This window comes from Chiloscyllium plagiosum, unplaced genomic scaffold (assembly GCF_037043375.1).
Source record: "Chiloscyllium plagiosum isolate Xiang-an unplaced genomic scaffold, Cpla_swu_hap1 HiC_scaffold_45, whole genome shotgun sequence".
In the NCBI taxonomy this organism is placed as follows: Eukaryota; Metazoa; Chordata; class Chondrichthyes; order Orectolobiformes; family Hemiscylliidae; genus Chiloscyllium; species Chiloscyllium plagiosum.
This window is the reverse complement of record NW_028270183.1, coordinates 101,710,118-101,731,910: the sequence shown is the minus strand read 5'-3', so window position 1 is coordinate 101,731,910 and position 21,793 is coordinate 101,710,118.

The window sequence follows — 21,793 nt, the reverse complement described above, 5'->3', positions numbered from 1 at the left end:
CCTTCAAGGGTTGATTGGAGTAGACTGTTTGCAGCTCAAGGGACGGCCGGCAAGAGTGATGCTTTCAGAAGTGAGATAACCAGAGTTAGGAGGCGTGATGTTTCTGTTAGTGTGAAGATAAGGCTGGTAAGAGGAGGGAACGCTGGAGGAATAAAGATATTGAGGCTCTGGTTCAGATTAAGAATGATTCGTATATTCGATATAGAGAACTGAGATCAAGTGAATCCCGAAGAGTACAAGAGGTGTAGGGACATTGTAAAGAGGGAAATGAGGAGGGCAAGAAAGGAAAATGAGATAACCTTGGGAGATAATGTTAAAGATAATCCAAAGAGATTCGACTCGTACATTAAGAGCAAAGGGGTGAATCATAGAGTCATAGAGATGTACAACTTGGAAACAGATCTTTCAGTCTCACTGGCCCATGCTGACCAGATATCCTAAACTAATCTAGTCCCATTTGCCAGTACTTGGCCCATATCCCTCTCAACCCTCCTATTCGTCTACACACTCGGATGCCTTTTAAATGTTGAAATTGCACCAGCCTCCACTGCTTCCTGTGGCAGTTCATTCCATACACACCATCCCCTACATGAAAAAGTTATTCCTTAGGTACTTTCAACTTTTTCCTCTCTCACTCTAAACCTATACTCACGAGTATAGGTTTGGACGTGAGTCCACCCACCCCAGGGAAAAATACCTTGTCTATTCACTGTATCCATGCCTCTGATGATTTTATAAGCCTTTATAAAGTCACCCCTAAGCCTCCAACGCTCCAGGGAAATCAGCCCCAGCTCATTCAGCCTCTCCCTATATAACTCTACATGGCTGTGAATATGTATAAGCCTAGAGGGATGGTTTCATAAATCATGTTACATTTTATATAAACGCTATTTTTTTATTATCATTTAGTTTAAAATGGAGGATGGGTGCCTTTTCAATTTCATACCAGTAGCACAGAAAGACTTGGGGAAATAAACTGCAACAAAAAAGAAATGGACAAAAGTGATTGCACTACAGATAATCTCACCATATCATTCGTGTAAAAAATAATTCCCTGCTTTGACCTTGAAGTTAATAGAGTCTATTAATTAGTCCTGTGTGTGTAATAATTTTCATCTATCTGTCATTCTACATTTAGTTGTTATAGTTACCGTGTGGATTACTGCACCTCTCTAACAATTCAAAACAAAATAAAGTAAAACTGCAAATTAATATTGTATCTAATTACGAGAAAAAAAATTAGCAATTCAATGACACCAAATTGGAAAGGAATGTTGAAATGTAGCCAATTCTGAGGACTACAAGAAGTTGCAAGAGATCATTTATTAATTTACGGCATGTTCAAATAATTAGCAAATGAAGATCCACACAGATAAACGTAAGGTGTTACATCTTGGTAGGAATAATGTGCAGGTCATTTATTCAAAGATGCACGTCTAAGTGAGGGAGACAAACAAAGGGATTTCAGACAATTACATCAGTCACTAACAATTTCACCACAGGTTCCAAAGCCATAAAAATGCAAACAAGGCTCTAAGCTTTATCTCTAAAGGGATAGATTTGAAAGTAGGGTCACGATAGAAATTTGGTTGACGATAATTAAGAGTATTGCCTGCAGTTCGAGTTGACATATTATAGAATGTATGAGAGAGAGTGAAGAGAAGATTTCTAAGAATGCTACACAAGTTTCTGGCTGTGTATATCAAGGAAGAATTGTTGCGCTGTTCACTTCTCTCTTGTAAAGAAGGCTGACAGTTCTAAAATTATGAAAGGTTTTGAAAAGAGAAGGTACAGAGAAAACATTTCACTACGGGGTAGAACATAACTAGAGACTGTCAATATAAGACAGTACCTCAAGAAATCCAAAAGGGAATTCAGAAGAAACCTTTTCACTGAAAGAATGATGAGAACGGGGAATATGTGACCAGATGGAATAGTAGAAATCAATAATTTAGATGTATTTCAAGGAAAGTAGGCGAGCACTTGGAAGGGATGGGAATAGAGAATTACAATGGGCGATTTAGATGAGAAAAGATGTGAAACAGCTTGAGTGGAACATAAGCGCTGGCATGAACTGATTGTGCCAAATGGTCTGTTTTACCTCTGTAATCCTGTGTGGAAAATCACCATTGTATGAAACAAAAAGTGTATTAAGAACATCGAGAAGAATTATGAAGTTTCTCACAAAAAAGTCTCAAGTATCCAGCACTGAATGTAAATTATTTTATCACATGGCCACACTTCACTATTTGCTTGATAGCACTGAAACAGCAGTAATCACAGTACTCTCACTAGGAGTAGGAGTAACCCAGTGTCCATGCTCCAATTGGGGGATCTTAATGACTTATTAATGGTCTCAGTCGGACTTGCCAACCTGGTCCTGGGAATATTGTGAACACTCTGGCCCTCACGGCTTCTTTCACTCACTTACTCTGATTTCCAGTTCCCGTAATGATCGCCACCATGGACAGGAGACTGTTCCAGTATGCAGATGGGATACCCTGTTATGAGCCATAAGGTACTTCAGTAGGAGGGACATCCTGCAGGCGTGTCTCTAGGATGCAGGAGGAGGTCTCCCACACAATGGAGGACCCACCTACTGCTAACAAACTGACATCATTGGCGGGAACAGACTCTACATTGACCACCTGAGTGGCCATCCTTTCCCTAATTTGGGATCAATAAAATAATACGGAGGTGGAAATATGACAGCCACTGAAACTCCTTCCTTCCCTTATTATTATCCACCTAATGACCTTGCAACCTGTCCCATGAGGGCTGATAGAACCCAGTCCCATTCCAATATTCAAGAACATGAAGAGCTGGAAAAACTGATCAAAATTGATAAAGCTTAACACAAACAGTCTTGTCCTGAGTGTTAAATTCTAAAGTGTAACTTGAGATGAGTTCAATAAAAATGGCAGACGTACCGAAACAACCACTTCCATCCATCAGAAACAAATTTCTATGAATGGGAACGGGTGGTCTGCTATTTGGAATGGAGTAGTGCATTTGAAAAGTTAATGAGGAGCAGCAATGTTATATGATGGATGTGTGCACAGTTTGAAGCTGTTTGCTGATTCAGTTTTGCTAAAGCTTTGGCAGATACATTCCAATTAGAATCCATTAAATCTGCCAAAGTGGACATTAAATACTCACATTTATGAGATGCTTTAACATAGAACATAGAAAGGTACAGCACAGAACAGGCCCTTTGGCCCACGATGGTGTGCCAAGGTTTAACCTAATGTAAAATATAATAACAACCTACACACCCCTCAACTCACTGCTAAACATGTGCATGTCCAGCAGTCGCTTAAAAGTCCCTAATGACTCTGCTTCCACCACCACCACTGGCAATGCATTCCATGCATTCACAACTCTCTACGTAAAGAACCTACCTCTGACGTCTCCTCTATACCTTTCTACTAATATCTTAAAAATATGACCCCTTGTACCAGTCAATCCTGCCCTGGGGAAAAGTGTCTCGCTATTGACTTTATCTATTCCTCTCATTATCTTGTATACCTCAATCAGGTCTCCTCTTTTCCTCCTTCTCTCCAGAGAGAAACGTCTGAGCTTATTCCACCTTTCTTCATAAGGCAAGCCCTCCAGTCCAGGCAGCATTCTGGTAAACCTTCTTTGAATGCTCTCCAAAGCCTCTACATCTTTATTATAGTCGGGCGACCAGAACTGGACACAATATTCCAAGTGTGGTCTCACCAGGGACTTGTAGAGCTGTCGCAAAACCTCGCGGCTCTCAAACTCGATCCCCCTGTTAATGAAAGCCAAAACACCAAATGCTTTCTTAACAACCCTATCCATTTGGCTGGTAACTTTGATGGCTCTATGTACTGCACACCCAGATCCCTCTGTTCCTCCACACTGCCAAGAATCCTGTCTTTAACCCTATATTTATTCGAGTTCGACTTTCCAAACTGGAAAAGGATGCACCAAATGCCAAACAGGAGACGTTTATTGGCATGTATCAGAAGAGTTAGGACCAATGACCAGGAACATGAAACCGGCTTTTAAGCAAGCTTTCAAAGAGAGAATGAGTACCAGGGGGCATCTGAGGAAGTTTATCAGTAAAGTACAGCTAATTAAGGGGGCTTGGCCATACTCATGGACAAAAAGATATAAAGCAATCAGAGAACCAAAGAACAGAGTGTGTATATAAGAGGTACAAGAGACAGCGTGGATCAAGGCTTTGAAGAATTTAGAGATCGACATAAGTTTAAACTCAATACATTAGATGATAATGAGCCAGTTAAGATCTCAGTCCTTTCTCTATAAGCACAAGTTTACGTTTACCAGTCTTGTCCAGGCCAGCAGTAAATAGGATTTTTATTTGCACTGTGCACATCTCCTGATTTCACAAGATATCTTAGTTTTGTAAATGCAATAGAATGCATTTTGCACCGTTTTAGCAATTCATTAAATAGAAATTGACCAAAATAAACAACTTTCCAAAGCTGTCGTTCAACAGCCAGACTGATACAATATTCAAAGAGGAGCTTCATGAACAAAGTGGGCTTGTCAGGGGGTTAAATCATTTCAAATTCGAAAACTAGATTCCATTTTAATCATATCAGCTGGATGTTGGATACTCCATTAACAAAAGATTCCCAAATTCAAACGATTGTTTGCAAATACAGAAATATTTTGACATAAAGGGAAACAACATTTTATACTGAACAAAAAAAGAGTGCTGATGCGTTGGAAAGTCACAATGATTGATCGAGATGTTCCCAATGGAAAAATGGACTGGTCAGATGGTGATGGACAGTTGACAACTGAACTTTGTTATGTTTTCAATTGGCAGGTTGCCTGAGTGGTCAAGGTATTGTCATGCCAAATGAGACAGAGAATGGCCATCACCAATTTAGTCAAAACACAACAAGCATGGGCAGTTATCTGCCAACCATCACCTGGTCCACTCTCCACGCCTTTACCAATCAGCACTCATTACCCCAGACAAAGTAAATGCTTTCTCCCTTTCCATTTGAATTCTTGAGAGTGTCCTGATAAGTACAATATTAAAGACTTAAATTAAAAAAAAACTTTATTTTCATCAATACTCAAATTTCCATGTTGTACCAGCTGGCAGAGGTGAAACTTAACTATAATGTATCAGGCCTACAATGAACTGGTAAAGTTCTGCACTGGTCTCAGAGGAAAACCAGCAACAATGTCCTTGTGGAGACAATACTTTGCCTTTAATCCTATACAAGAACAATTTCAAAGCCATCGAGGAACAGAAATAAATAGAAACAAATCACATGCACATACTAACAGCACACCATTATTTAAAGTAATAGAGAGAAATTCTGCACTAAGAGAAAACATAACTGTCATTCTGAATATCTGAATGTGGCACCAAAAGCACCTTTGTGATAATGACAGTTTGAAACTCTAGCCCATATTGGTTTGCAGCACTTGAAGAATTAGTCATTCTATTATGAACCCTGGTTAGTTCCGACACCAGTATGTGACCATAGATTCAGATTGTTTTTAAAGGCAGATATCAAAATGAAGTTGCACAGTGGCAGGAGCATGGCTATCCTATGGACAGCACTAAAGAGATATCACACACATTGGTCCTTTAATAAAGACATGGGGCAAACCTCAGAGGTAGGGAAATGTAAATAAAGGAATCACTATCAAGATTTCATCCAATTTGATAGTAACTGATACCTGATCACCAAATTCAGCTGCCACTTGAAAGGATGAAAGAAGCCCCAGAAGGAGAACTCCAAATTTCACTTGATTCTGTGTCACATTATCACACGAGAGCTTTGTAGTTGTCTTCTAGCAGATATCATATTTTTCCACAAACCACAGAGATCAGAACCGAATAGTGCAGAACCACATCATAACTCATCTTGAGAAACTGTGTCAATGGGTGTTTGGGTTTGCAGTGCCTCTGTGTTCTGAGCTTCGGCCTCAACCTCTCGCTGATCCCTACTTTTCTCGATAAGTTGCAGTTCCAGTCAGTTTCTATTTCATCATTGTCCCAGATTATAGAGGTTTCAGTATCAGTGAGTTCACCAGTATAGCGCATTGGTTAAATCAGCAGTGGCTCCACTGAAAAGGCTTTTAAATCTTGAGGTTCATAGAACAGCACATAGTTATCCAAGTTAAAAGATGTAATAACAATTAACAACATTATATTTGACCTGCTATATTCCCCATTACTGACTGCAATGAATCTACCTCATGGGATACAGAAACTCACCAATGTGAGTAAAAACCTCTTAAACTTTGGCAAAGCCCAGGCTATTGACTTAAGAGAATAAACTCCATACAATAATGCAACAAAGAAAAGCAGATTGAAGTCAAATGATGCACAGGTTTGACAGAGAGCAAAATCCTCTCTACCCTAGCAGAGTAGAAAGGTTGCGCATTTATACAACATCTTAATGCCATCTCAGAGTATCCTAAACATCTCTTTCCAGATCTTTGAAACAAGTGCAGAACCCCTGGGGCCACAGTCAACTACATGCTATCAAACCCACGGAATCATAGACGGAAATATCAGCATGTGCCCATGTAACAGTTTAAAATGTGTTTAATACCTCCGCTCGAGTAACTAACAAAATTGTTTCGAGGTATGCACAATGAACGAGAACAGATCACTTGGCGCTTCGAGCCTGTTCCACCATTCAATAAGATCCTGACTGACCCGATATTAACAAGCTTATAAAACATTCCGCTGACAATATCCCACTTTAGCTTCTCTTATTCTATCATTTTAGTATATTCCACTCCACATCTATTCTAATCTGAAGAATAATTTTCCTGCTGTTAGTCACTGTTCCACACTGTACTCCTTTCCTCATTCTCAAATTTAAAGAGCCTGCAATGCTTTTCCTCAGCCGATTCTTTAGATAAGATAAAATAGATTGCAACAGACTCCACTGTTTGCTTGTACTTGACAAAATGAGAACTATTGAAATATTTCAATACACTCCATTGGTGACAAATATAATTTGTTTTAGTCCTTTAAAACCGGTTCAGTTCGTTTTATATTTTCATTGAATGGTATTTCAGTTTGATCCAGATGTTAGTATAAAGTGAAATATTACAGCACTGAGCTTGTCTCATTCTCCTTTGGTGGAAGTTGGAAAGGAGTGCTTTCTTACAGCAGAGGGTCAAGAGAGTGAAAAATGAACGGCCAAGTTGAGTAATAATACATGCAGGTTCTGACAAAGCCAATTTTCAATCAGAGATGTTCTATACAACAACCGAAGTACTTTTGATCATGTAGTCGCATGTCAAAAATGTGATATCTAATTTGTGGACCGTGAGAAAAGCAGGAAGGAGATGATGACCAGATCATCTGCTCATCGGGATTGAGCGATAAATATTGGCTGGGACACCAGATATAATCTTACTTTAATTCAAAGTAATAAGGGTCCCTTTCGAGGGCAGAGTGGCTTTGGTTTAATGCCTCAGACACGTCTGATGTGCAGGATTATATCAGGATTGCACTGCCGTGGCAGTATCAATTAGTGTATTCTAACCCCGAGGGTAGATCTTGAACCCTCCGACTCAAAGACCAGCATTATACTCAGTGGCACCTGAGCAACACACAATGCTCTGACAAGTGGCTTATTATTTACATCCCCAGGGATTAATGAAGCAATTAAGGGCAATTGCATCAATTCTGTATGAGATGCAAAACAGACCTCTGATGATAGAATGATAGTCTGCCTATCCTTGGTCAGTAGGCTTAAGTTCCTAAATTAGATTTAGTAGACTTGGATTCCTGTCCCACCTACTCCAGAGGTGTGTCATACAACGCTGAACATTTTAATTAAAAAAAAAAGGAAAACCTCTTCAACCAATGGGCTGTTGTCATTTGGAAAGTGCAATATGTGTAATTAGGAATCAGCACTTTGGGTCACCTTTGCTGATTCCCAGTGTGTTCTACGGGAGACAGTAATTTCTGTCAGTGTCCACCGTTAAAGCATCAAAAAGTTCTCTAATATCTCTCCTCAGTAGGTCATTCTTCCCTTTTGAAAATTGGCAGTGAGCACTCAGTCCTATCTCTTTTTTTTAGCAACAAATGGGTACCTTGCTTCCAGCCTGCTATCAGCAAGAGGTTAAATTGCACTGTCAAAGTGTGGCAATACAGAGAACAACCCTCCCCATACAGGACCCAGGCGAAGATCACAAGATGCAGCACAAGCCAGTGTTTATGCCCAGAATGAGATAACCAGGATGGATGTTCTCCACGGCTGGGGAGTCCCGAACTAGGGCTCACGGTCTAAGTAGACTGGCTTGGGCATTTTGGACTGAGATGAGGAAACTTTTCTTCACCCTGACAGTGGTGACTCTTTCGAATTCACTGTCATAGAAATTGATTGAATCCAAAACATAACAGATTTTTTTTCGGACTAAAGGGATCAAAGAATGATGGAACAGAGTACTGTGTTGGATAATCAGCCATCATCATTTTGAACAGCAGCACATGCTTAAGGTGCTGAATGGTTTACTGCTCCACCTATTTCTGTGACCATTCTGTGGCTTGAAGAGATGTATTTTGTTCAAAAGCTAATCAAGATGATTGTGAATTAGACATTCCTCAAATTAAATTGAACAATGAGGAAGTTCTGGAAAACTGGGATAAACTGCTGAGTTACTTCCAGATGAAAATCGAAATGACCTGAAAGAGTTGGTATAATCACATGGGGAGATATGTGGGAATAACCTGGGAATTACTAATCTCACTACACATAATATTGATTGAGGAAATGCTGTTCCAATTAAGCAACATCCTACAGACTTAAACTTTGAAGGTTGGCACAGGTTCAGAAAGAGACTGAACACATGCTAAAGCATAACATGGTTTTACATTGGATCAAACTTACTTTTTGACTGTCACTTTCTTTTCTCGTGAACTTAAATTGTCAACTTCATCAGAATTTGGACAGAGTTTGGACTCCATGTTTGTTTCTCAGCTTCAATTGAACGTAAGGACAAATTAAGACACTTCAAGCAAGCACTTTCAACTACAAATAAAGAGGCAGCTTGATATAGCACTTGGGGCAAATGGGATCGAATTTTATGGGGAGAAAGCATGATTAGGCTATTGAGTTGGACAATCAGCCACGATCGTGATGAACGGCAGAGCAAGCTCGAAAGATTGCATGGCCTCCTCCTGCTCCTATTTTCTACGTTTCTAAACCGGCTTAAATACCCAAGAAAACTGAAGATTCAGAATTATAAGCCATCATCAGATGATTTAGGTAAACAGGTTACACATTAGATTTTCTAGTCAGCATATAAGGTTAGTCCATATGATTTCCCAGTATTGTTGCTTGAGGCTGAGATTACAGTTCATTAGAAGCTTTCCCACCACTAAGATGAATCTGGTGGGAAAAATATTTTAAATGTTTGTGATTCTCCAGTCTCTGATTCCATGCCTCTATTTGAACAGGATTAGGTTGTTGTGGACATTTCCGTGGCAGCTTCAATGCTCCTCTTCTCTGTATCCTCAGGTGTCTCCAATTCAGTTGTTGTCAGTTACCAACACTCAATGACAATCAGCCTTTCTAAATGAAGCAGAAACAGCTGGAGATGCTCAAGTGTCACAGGACTCAAAAACATTAACTCTGCTTTCCTGCCACAGATGCTGCCAAACCTGCTGAGATTCTCCAACAGTTTCATTTTTGTTTCAGATGTCTAGCATCTGCAATTTTAATTTATTTTAGCCTTTCCAAAATTCTGTCAAACTTCATCTCATCCAAGTCTCAACTACTTTTTTTCACCATGAACTGGGCATGACCTTCCTCTTCATAATACCACAGCCAGGCCCGTGCACCTGTGAATTTTAATCAGGGGATTCCAGATAATTGGCCCCACTCATTCTTTTGCCACCCTTTCACTGTTTGTGACTAATGATGACTTTTAGATTCTGTTTTAAAGTTAGCCGCCAGTCTCCCTTACTCTTTATTTCCCCTCTGAACAGTCTATATTTAGGCACGGTTCTCACTCGGGGTAACAATAATCCATATCCTTTGCAACATCATGCAGGGAATTAGAGTATTGTTTTAGCCACCATTTCCTGCTTGTGGAAATGTTAAGCTGTACTGTACAGCTGTAGCTGAACATTACCCAGATTTGTGCTCAAATGCCCTCTTGGCCCATTGAATTCAGCCCTCCTCCAACTCAGACCTTTTCTGGATTGTTCCTTGTTCATTTTATACACAAGCTAAATTCTTTCGATACAAGTATCAATGCTTCCTTAAATGATCCCAGTCTAATATTTAATGCATTTTATACATATTGTGTGTATGCACACAAATTATGAAGTTGGCAGTGCAGATTGAAGATATCCTTAGGATTCTGAACATTATAAATAGGTCCGTGGCATGCAAAATAAGGAAATTATGACAAATGGTTATAAACAGTCCTGCTTTTCCCTTATGTCTAGTATTTATGCAGCACGCTTCAGGAAGGGATTTGAGATGGCGCACAAAAGGTACACAAAATTGGTACCAGAGTTGAGTGATGGAAATGTGTTGCTGGAAAAGCGCAGCAGGTCAGGCAGCATCCTTCGTGATGGGGGATGGAGGTGTACAGGGACTGGATGTCCATGGTGAAAATAAGGCGTTGGGGACCGGGGAAGCGAAAATCATGGAGCAGGTGGAGGGCATGGGTGGTGTCCCGAACGTAGGTGGGGAGTTCTTGGACTAAGGGGGACAGGACGGTGTCAAGGTATGCGGAGAAGAGTTTGGTGGGGCAGGAGCAAGCGGAGACAATGGGACGGCCAGGCAGTCAGGTTTGTGGATTTTGGGCAGGAGGTAGAAGCGGGAGGTGCGGGGTTGTGGGACTATGAGGTTGGAGGCGGTGGATGGGAGATCCCCCGAGGTGATGAGGTTATGGACGGTCTGGGAGATGATGGTTTGGTGGTGGGGGGTGGGGTCATGGTCAAGGGGGCAGTAGGAGGAGGTATCTGCGAGCTGGCGTTTGGCCTCAGCGGTGTAGAGGTCCGTGCGCCAAACTACGACCGCGCCTCCCTTGTCTGCTGGTTTGATAGTGAGGTTGGGGTTGCAACGGAGTGAGTGGAGGGCTGCGCGTTCCGAGGGTGAGAGGTTGGAGTGGGTGAGAGGGGTGGGGGAGTTCAGGTGGCAGTTAATATCGCGGCGGCGGTTGGCTATGCAGAGGTCGAGGGCAGGTAGGAGGCCAGGTAGTTGTCCAGATACTCAACTCCTACCAGAGTTGAGTATCTGGACAACTATTTGGATAATTTGAAAAAGCTCGGGCTGCTCTTTTTGGAGAACTGAAGATAAATAAGACATTTTACACGTTTTCAAAATAATGAGGGATTTGGATAGAGTAGAGTAAAAGGGTAGGAGAATGCATCTGGATTGGTTACTCTGTGGAGGGTTGGTGTGGACTTATTGGGCCAAGTGGCCTGTTTCCATACTGTGCGGATTATATTTTAAAAAGGCTTGAGAAGAAAAAGACACTGATTTAAGATGATCAGCAAAATAAATCAATGGTGACAAGGAATACTTTAAAAAAAAAGCATAGTTTGGAAACTGGAATGTTCTGCCTAATGGTATAGTGGAGGAGGCAGCTTCAACTGAGGTCTTCAAAAGGAATCTACAATTTTCATAAGGAGAGGTTTTGCAGTATCACATAGTAAAAGGAATTGGGAGTGAACATTGGCAATTTCCTCTTTGAGAGCTGATCAAATCACTGCATCCGATCTGTTACCATTGATCGTTGTATAACATTGCACAAACTACCAGCTCACCAGTTATTTCCTAATGGTTTGTCATATTCTGATATAATGACTAACTTAGTCATGCCTGCAACTAAACTTACTTTGCAATTACTTCACTTGATCCAGGAGAACCTGCATTCCCATTTCCCACACTGTTTGCACTGACAATGTTTCCAGAACTGCAATTCATCAAAGAGCACAAATTCAGTCATTTAACATCAGTAACCTTGTCCAGAATTAAGTCCAAAGCAATTTAACAAAAAAAACGCAGACTTGAGATTCAATATTCCAAGCCTGATCGACTAGTTTTCTTAAGTTAGTCAATGACTGTGCAATTTTAATAAATCGCATTATTTTGCCATAGTGATAATAAAAGAACAGAGATATCCATGCAAAGTGAGAATCAGGTGTAACAGACCTTTAGCTGATTGTTGTTCTCTTCAGAAATAGAGATTATAGACAGGAAATATCCTTTCAGTGTAAGTGTAATGACTTGCTGTAGTCCATTCCGTGGAGTGTCAGTGCTAGGTAGCCCAACATCGTAGCTCAGTGATGGTGAAGGGAGTGGAAATTAGGTACGTTAGTTCTTTTGCCAGTCAATCAACTGCTCTCTCTTTGATCACATTGAGCTTCTTCACTATTGTTGCAATTAAAGCAATCATCAGCTGAGCAGTGAAGATTCCAATGCTCCCGATTTTACCCTTGTAATTGTGAAGTTAATGAGGGGGTAATGACAAAGCAGTATACCTTGAATCCCAGTCTTGTAATCTTGCTAATGTTATTAGTTATTGCTGCCTTCACCACCCATCTCCCTGCAGTGTATTGGCAATGCTGTCCTATGATCTGGAAAATGTTGCTGGGACTTTATTTGTTTTCAAGATGCATCATGAACCATCGTGGTCGTGTTGGTATGTGGTTCTTTTGACTGCCACAGGATGTCTCCAGTACAATGAGGGAATGCTGGGGTTGGGGTGTGGAAGAGACAGTACAGGGTGAAAAGAAGAGAAAACCATTTATTTAGTATGTCACCATTGTTTATAGCAATTTCTGGGCTATGCAAGACCTTCATACTAAAAAACAAGCAAAATTCAACCGACCATTGAAAAACTTTGGATGTTTTCTGCTGATTCAAGATTGGTCTCTCAAAATAAGCCAAGCATTTCTGAACGAGTCAAGCAGTTATTTTCTATGATTGTTCTCATCTGTGTTAGTGTTCACCACACTGCCATTGGATGCCTTCGTGAGGCAACCCTGACATAATCTTACAACAACTGCCAGCACTTCCCTTTCACAATATTGGATCCCTAACATAGCAGATTTAAATCTGACATTATACCAGACTTACTTGCCAATCTGTTTCCTTTTGTTTCTGACAAACTTAGGTTTCCACCTAATTCACAGTGTGAGGTGTCAACATTTTCACAGCTGCAACTCATCATAAAGTACCAGTGAGATCATTTTAAATATGTGCATGATCACCAAGTTAATATTTGGCACTGTTTATCAACATCGAGAGTTTTGGCTGTGAGAGCAGGAGCAGGTGGTTGGGGAATAAAGAGGTCAAATAAAGACTTTCTGCACTGGGACAGAGGGAAAACATCCCAAATGCAAGGATTTAAATTTAACTTCCTGATCTTAGAAAAAGAAACTCAAGCTCTTCACATACTATTGCTAATTTAACCCTTACAAGCACAATTTGTAACTCAATGTTTGATTCAGAATCCGAATATAGTAATTTCTAATTTTTCAAATTCACTGAAGGTTCATGTCATATTAGTCAGTATTGGCTGTATTGTTGAAAAAAAAATCCTTTTCCTTTCCTTCTCCTTCATCCATTCGGAGTTTACTGCAAGATCTGACCATAATAAACCCAGAATTAATTACAGGTCTCTGACCCAGAGCAGTGTAATGACCTCAGTATTTAGGCTTCGATGAATTGATGACATCAGTGAAACGGTGTGGATGTGATGCTGCCTGTATTGAATTCACCATGAAAGCACTTGATAAGTTTGATTCAAACAAATAACTATTACTAGGGAATATGCCTGACTCCGTGGATACACATGGCCTCTGGTCAACTTAAATTATAAAAAGTGCGAAGCATTAAATGGCGACATTGTATGGGAGATAGACAAGGCGTGGAGACCAGGAGCTGGTCCCAATCCATAGCCATATTTCATCAAATGTCACCAAAGTCTGGAGGCCATGGCAATGATTTTGGAGGGAGTGTGGAATGGTGGGTGGGGGAGTGAGGATGATCAGGAAAGAGAAACAAAGAGAAGCGATTAGGTGGGGTGAAGGAGAGGAACCCAATTCTTCAGTATTTTCACTATAACTCCAATGGCCAGAAACAGAACCTCAATATTGATCAGCAAATAATTTCCCTTCTCAGCATTTAGAGTGGTGGTACTACTGTTTAAGACAACTCTGTCACTAATATTAAATTCCTTGGGAGGCAGTCTAGCAGCCTCTTTAATGTAGCTGCTGTTGTCTGAACTGGCATTTGTCGCATTGCACAAAACATTTTAAAGGAATCAGTGGTTCTCCAACATTCCTTTTTCACATTGTTGTATTCCAAATGAAGCATAGTTAAACCACATCAAAATCAGATCAAATCAAACTTGCTTCCTCATGGTTGCCCTCACGTCTGGCAAACTTTGATTCCCATCCTCCTGATGATCTGGTCTGTCAAAACGTCCCCAGTCACAAGTCATCATGAAGCACAAATTAAGCAAAAGGCTTACACCTATAAACAACTTACAAACATTTGGAAATAAACCCTGAAGATCAAAAGACTCTATTGAGCTGATACAACATTTTTTTTTAAAAGAGGAATCACTCTACTCACCAGGAGCAATGCAAAAATTGGGAGGGGCTGTAGTCTGGAATGGTGGTGTTTGCTATAGCACTGGGAGATGTTGTCAAGAGGAATCTTACAGAAATTCCTGCTTTCCAGAAATTCCTGTTCACATTACATTCTGTTAAAAAAGGCCACTTTCAAAAGCTATGACTGCAATATATGTTGCCTTTTTTTCCACTTGCACAGAGGTTTGCAGGACACCATGGTCAGTTCTTTCTGAAGAGATGGGGTGAGGGGAGGTGGCCGATGTAATAGTATTGGGAAGCAGAGAGTTAGGTAGTCAATGTGTTTTCAATATGTTTAGCCTCATTGCACAGTCCAGTGCTTTGAAGTGAACAACTGAAGGCCTGAACATTGAAGGTCTGGAAATGATTATTGAACGACTTTGTGTGAATGCATGCTCAATTATTCACTGGCCTTTAACTGGGAGGTGTTAGGATTTAGAAAATGGCAGGTAGGGACTCTGGCACCTTCTCATTGCTAAGCCATGCTGACATAGACCAGTTCTCTTTGACATCTTGACTCTCCATGATCTCTCAAGCCGGCCTCCCTCATTTCCCTGATTATGCCCACCTTTGCAGCCTCAGCAATGATCAGTATGAACAGTCGGGCTCAGAAATGTGTTGATCTGTCCTCCCTCTTACTGGAGTAGCAACTCTTGAAACTAAGCTGTGCTGTCAACTGATGAGTCACCCTGGCAAGAATCTCTTCGTTTTAGATTAGAATGGAGCTGGAAAAGCACAGCAGGTCAGGCAGCATCTGAGGAGCATGAAAATCGCCGTTTCGGGCAAAAGCCTTTCATCAATGAAGAATCTCTTCATTGGTCACTGCTGGCAATATACCATCCTTAGCATACGCCAAAACCTCCAGGTTTCAGTCCCAGCATCAGGTCTGCAGCATTCACTGCAAGCTTCATCTAAAATGATTTTTTTACAAGACTAACGATAGAGCAAAGATTACATGCCAGTCAATAATTTTTTAAATGTAAAATAACAAACTGTGGAAGTTGACAATCTGAAAGAAATACAGAAGTTGCTGGAGAAACTCAACATATTTTGCAGCATCTGTGGAGAGAAAGCAGAGTTCACCTGGAGTCAAGTGACCCTTCTTCAGAGAGATCTGAAGTTGTGAACATGAGTCATTCAACGAAAAACATTAACTCTGCTTTCACTCCACAAATGCAGCCAGATCTGCTAGCTTTTAGTAGTCAGTCACACATTGTGTTCAGCTTGCTTTTCAATGACCTTCTGAGTTTCTGGAGAAGAAGAAACACCAGCTCCCTTGCACTTTCAGCAGTTGATGTTTTCAGAGCTGCAAATGGTCTTCAAGTGCCATTAATTCAATTGAAGCAAACATTTACGTTCAGAATAAAAACATTTTTAGAAACTTGAATAGGAGTGTCAGGATTTCAAGCCACTGACAGTCAGACTGGAACATGGAAATGAAGGATGTGACAAACCCATTTCTTCAATACTTTACACGTGTTGCACAGTCTAGAAAAGTCTCAAATATAGAGCTTAGTGCAATTAGAGAAGGGCAACTAACTGTCCAATTTCTCCATTTCAGAGCTTTGAATTCTGGTTCTATATACAGGATTGACTTTTCCTCATCAAAGGATATTGGCTCAGCAATTACAAACATTAATAGTGCCACAGAAAGGTTTGCCACTCTGCTATTGCTCCAATTGATCTGTCAGCTCTTTAGATTTGGCCGTTTCCTTCTTGGGATAGTGACCCAGCAACAGCTTCTTGATCAGTCCACATCAGCAGCATGTCAACATTAGTGGTACCATCATTCACAGCAGCGCTGGGTCCAGCTCTCAGTCCAAGCAGCAGGGCTCCACCACAATTCACAACATTATTACTGCAAATGGCTTGTTTTTAAGAAAAACCACCACAATCTAACTTCTAGAAAAAATACACACTTGGGAGGCAGAGCCCAGCAGTTTCCGTCATGTGCTAACTATGGCCTGGAATAGCGTATTTGACATTGTTCTGGCATGTATGCAGAAGGAAATATCTACATAACTTCACAGGAATTGCTGGTTCTCCAGCAATAACCTTTATTCCAAATACAATATTAATCAGGAATTAAATTGCACTTTGGATCAAACTGACTCTTTAATTTCTTCAGTTGTTCCTGAAGGACTATAGGTTTCATTTCCAGAGCAGTTTGGATTGTCGCACTTACCATGCCTGCAATTGGTCATAAAAGATAAATGAAGTTATTTAAATAAGCATTTGGCTCCATCCCACAATGTGTGCCAGCTGTTTGAAAGACTGAAGATTCTGGATTCAGGACTGCAGCCTGCATTCAGCCGTTTGAGTGAAACTGGTCACACTCCAGATAGGTGACTGCAATAGATGGTGATTTTGTTTTTCAAAACCTTTGTTGCTGGTGATAACGATTAGCGACAGAGAGGGGATATCAAGTTCTTGAATGTATTCATATTCATAGTTTAGAAACTTCAATGACAAAATGTAAGCAAACTTACAATGAAGTGCCTTTGATGTCCTCTCCTAATACAATATTCTTGAACCAAAATTCTGAAGCCCTAATTCTAATGCAGAAAACAGAGAGACAGTAATGCAAATGCTCTTGCCTTGAATGGTGTTCCCTGCGCTGCTGTGTGATGTTTCCTGAAAAGTACCTAGAAAGTAATTTCCTTTCTATTTTGTGTACTCTGAATGAAACAAAACATTAATCACATATTGTTTTCAAACTTACTTTTTTCAGGTTAGATTTTGGAGTGTACAGTTTTCCATCGACCTTGTACTATGGACTGTCAGGTGGTCTGCTAATAGTCAGAAAAGTGCTATTCAGTCATTTTAAGCGTACATCTACATCCACAATAAAATCATCATTATAAACCTGAAAAATTGAGTAAGTATTTCAAGCCATGGACAGCTAGTTTTGTAAAACTAGTTCAAGGCACAATTACAGTAGATGGTGATTTATTTCCCCAAAACCCTCATTGGCTGTTTGCAAGACAAGGTAATGAGGCTGGAGTGTGGTAGCAAAGACAGGGAGATACGATGCAACCAATTCATTTCTTCAATGCTTTATACTTGTTGAAACGTCTCAAAATATCTCAACTAAAGAGCTCCAGGCCCAAATGGAGACGAGGCAACCAATTTTCCAATGTCTCCAATGAAGACCTTTGGTACTCTCTCGACATACAAAGCTGAATTTCCACGTCAATTTGCTCTTGCCAAGATTCTGATGAGTCAGGCCAAGTGGAGGGGAGTTCAGGAGCAAAGCCCAATCCCTTCTGCACCATTATATTATCTTGTCAGTGGTGGGCAAATAAAGGCACCATTTGAGAGCCACTCATGTCTGTCTATGTTGTGAACAATAGAGCTCCTCAACTCCCACAGTGAGCTTTTGCCTGCAAATCTCTTTAGTAAAGGCTCAGCAATACCCATCACTAATGGCAGCAAAGGAAACGTCGTTGCCCTGCCTTCACTCTATTATTGCTGTTAGCTCCTGGGATCATGCTATTTCAATAATGGTTTGTGACCAGACAGCAACTTCTGTATTAGCTACTGTCATTACCATGCCACCCTTGGCACTGCCAACCATCGTGTTATAATCCAGCTCTCAGTTCAACCAGCAGGCTTCACCAGAATTCATAAAATTATGACTGCAATGATCTTGTGTAAGAAAGAACACCATCTTCCAACTTCTGGATGTGATACATATTTTGCGGGTTAAGCTGAGTGTAGTAACTAGGGCCTGCTACATGGTTCCTGGATGCAGAAGGAAATATCTACATAACTTCACAGGAACTGCTTGTTCTCCAGTAATTGCCTTGGAGAATATAATATCAAATGAAGCACGAATTACAAAAAGATCAAACACATTTTGTAGTTATTGCAAACAATCCTGGAGAACTATATTTTCCATATCCCAAGCAGTTTGGATTGTCAAACGTTCCATGCCTGTAACTGGTCAGGCAAGATAAATTAAGTCCTTATGTTAGCATTTGCCTCCAGCTACGATTGAGTGCCAGCTATTGAGTATTATTGATGTGCGGAACGTGGCACAGTGGTGAGCACTGCTGCCTCACAGCGCCAGAGACCCAGGTTCAATTCCCGCCTCAGGCGACTGACTGTGTGGAGTTTGCACGTTCTCCCCGTGTCTGCGTGGGTTTCCTCCGGGTGCTCCGGTTTCCTCCCACAGTCCAAGGATGTGCAGGTTAGGTGAATTGGCCATGCTAAATTGCCCATAGTGTTTGGTTAGGGGTATGGGTGGGTTGCCCTTCGGTGGGGCGGTGTGGACTTGTTGGGCCGAAGGGCCTGTTTCCACACTGTAAGTAATCTAATCTAATATAGCTGAAGACTCTGGATTCAGTCGTGCAGCTTGAGTTCATCTGCTTTTGCTAAACTTCTTACAATCCAGACGGATACTGCAATCAATCCTGATTTTATTCTTCAAACCCTTCCATAGGACACTATAGCTGGTGATAAGGGTGAGTGTGTGATGGGATGCATATTTCTTGAATATATTCATTTTAAGAGACTAAACTGATCAGGAATAAGTAACCCAAATTTGCAAGCAATTTTGAATTTAAGCTTCCTTGATGTCCTCTCATAAAATTGTTTGTTTTGAAAAGAACTCTCCGACCCAAAGAACAATGTGGACAATGGAGAGGCAGTATGTGATTGCTATGGTCGGGAATGGTAATCTCTGCACTGCTGTGTGGGGTTTTCATGAGGGGTCTGTACGTTATCTTACCATAACTGCCTGCCCACCAGCAACTTACTTTCACTTTCTTGTACTCTGAATGAAGCAAAATCATGGTCACATATCGTATCAAACATACTTTTTCGAGATGACCTTAGATTTGGAAGGCATGGTTTCCCATCTCTAACGCAGTTTAGGCTGTCACGTTTACAAGGCTTGCAATTGAACAGGCAAGTTTAGTCACTGAAATCAGCATTTGTCTGCATGTACAATTGTGTGCCAGCTGCTGGAATGGCTGAAGGATCTGGATTCAGTATTACAGCACTTATTCAGCTGTTTTTTTTAAAAAACTGCTCACACTGCAGAAGGATGACTGCATGAGTTGGTGATTTTTTTTGTCAAACTTACATAACTGGTTTGCAAGTAGTCAGAGTACAGGTAGGGGGAGAGGCAGAGAATGTCGGGGAGATGGAATTTTTCCTTGCATTATAGACCAGAGAGGTCAATGGGAGGTAAAACGTTCAGGACCGGGCTGATGAAGGGGAAACGTTTCACTGAAGAGATTTGGATGTTTTAAAGCAATGGCTTTTCCAGCAACTCTGCTTTTCTTCTGATTTACAGCATTCACAGTTCTTTTGGGTTTTATTTGGATGCTTTCTGTTGTTCTAGTTAAATAAGAGCATCAATCAGTAGGAACAAAGCAAGCATTAGGGATGCAAATTCAGTGCGATTGCAGTGGTCTGGTCTGCAAAGGTGTTTGTTGCACTGCTGTCACATGCTTTCAAGAGGCAGCCCCTGAACAATCTAAACAACAGCTCTCCAGCAATATCCTTTCACATCTTTGATTTCTAAATCAAGGGTCATTTATACACAAACTGGAGCAAACTTATTTTCTGCAACTGGCCCTGGAGAAATTAGATTTCCCGGTTCTTCACAGTATACGCAGCTGAAATTAGTCATGAAAGAAGACATTTTAAGCTAGGTCTTGTATGCACAATTGGCTGATGGCTGGTATAAAATTGCTGGATGCTCAGGGATTCAGTATTATATTCTTTGATCAACTGTATTTATTAAGTAGATCAACTTCCAGAGGTAGTGGGATAATGGAAAACAGTAGCTTTTTTCTTTAAAACTTTCATAGGGGCTTTGAAAGACATCACAGGCAGAATGAGGGGAGCAGAGGATATAGGAATCCTAATTGTTCAATATATTTATTCTTTCTTCAGAGTTCAGTTATCTAAATGTTCGAATACAAATTGAGATCTGAATATTGAATGGGCAAGCAATTTTCCACTGACCACTTTTGAAGGTTTTGTATTGATGCAACTATTTTTTAAGCAAACATAATCTCTAATCTCTCAGAAAAATGCAAACATTATAGACATATTAAAGCAACTTTGTTAATGTGACTGCCGTAGGTTGGTGTTTGTTGCATTGCTGTGGCATAACTCAGTCAGAAGCCCCTCCATAGAACTTACAGGAAGTGGCACTAATTTTCTTTCACATTATTGTGTTCTAGATGAATCTGAATTAAGTCACACATTGGACTAAAGCTTTCTTTGTGATCACTGCATTCATTACTGGAATCTCTTCTGCCTTGGAAGTGTCACAGTTTCCATATCGGCAATTAGTGTTACAGCACAAATTGAGTGATTTTAAACAAACATTTGAAAAATTCAACCATTGAAAAAGCTCTGACGATGGAGGATTTCAGCATTATAAACTTGTTTGTTGGATCTTTACATTGAAACTCCAATTTATCAGTTTAATCAACCTGCCACATCCCATACAAACAGGGATGAGTTAGATATTCAACATGAATATGTCTCATTAATTGTAACAATAAATCCACATTCCTGCCTACCCTGAAAACCTTTCGCCATCTCTCTCTCAACAATAAACTATTTATGTTTGCCTTTAAAATATTCCATAAAGCTGCTTTAATAACGTGTCAGAGTTTCCACATTTTGAGAGAAAACAAATCATCTGGATGTGTTTTAAATGGGCAACCACTGACATTTAAACAGCAATCCTTCATTCTCATCTCTTCTGTAAGAGGAAACATCTTGTTTCAATTAATTTGCCTCTTCCTCTCCTAACCACAAACTGACGAAAGCCTAGACTATCCGAATTCCCTTTGTATGACAAGTCATTCTGTAAGTATTATTCTGGTAAGCATTCTCCGAATTGCCTCCAACGTATTTACTTCCTTCCGTAAACAGGGTGACCAATAAGAATTAGAGCATTCAAGATATAAGCTCAACAGTGCTCTCTACTTTTGTGTTTAAATTCCCCCACGATAAAAGGAAAACATTTATTCACTGTCCTAATTACGTACTGCTAGCACTTTGTGATTCAGGTAATGTTACACCCTGATCCCACTGCATCTCAGAGCTATGAGATCACCCTCTATTAAAACAAAATGTTTTTCTTCCAGTCAAAATGGACAACTTCTTTTTTATCCACGTAAAGCTCTATTTGTCAGGCCTTTGACTACTCACTTTACC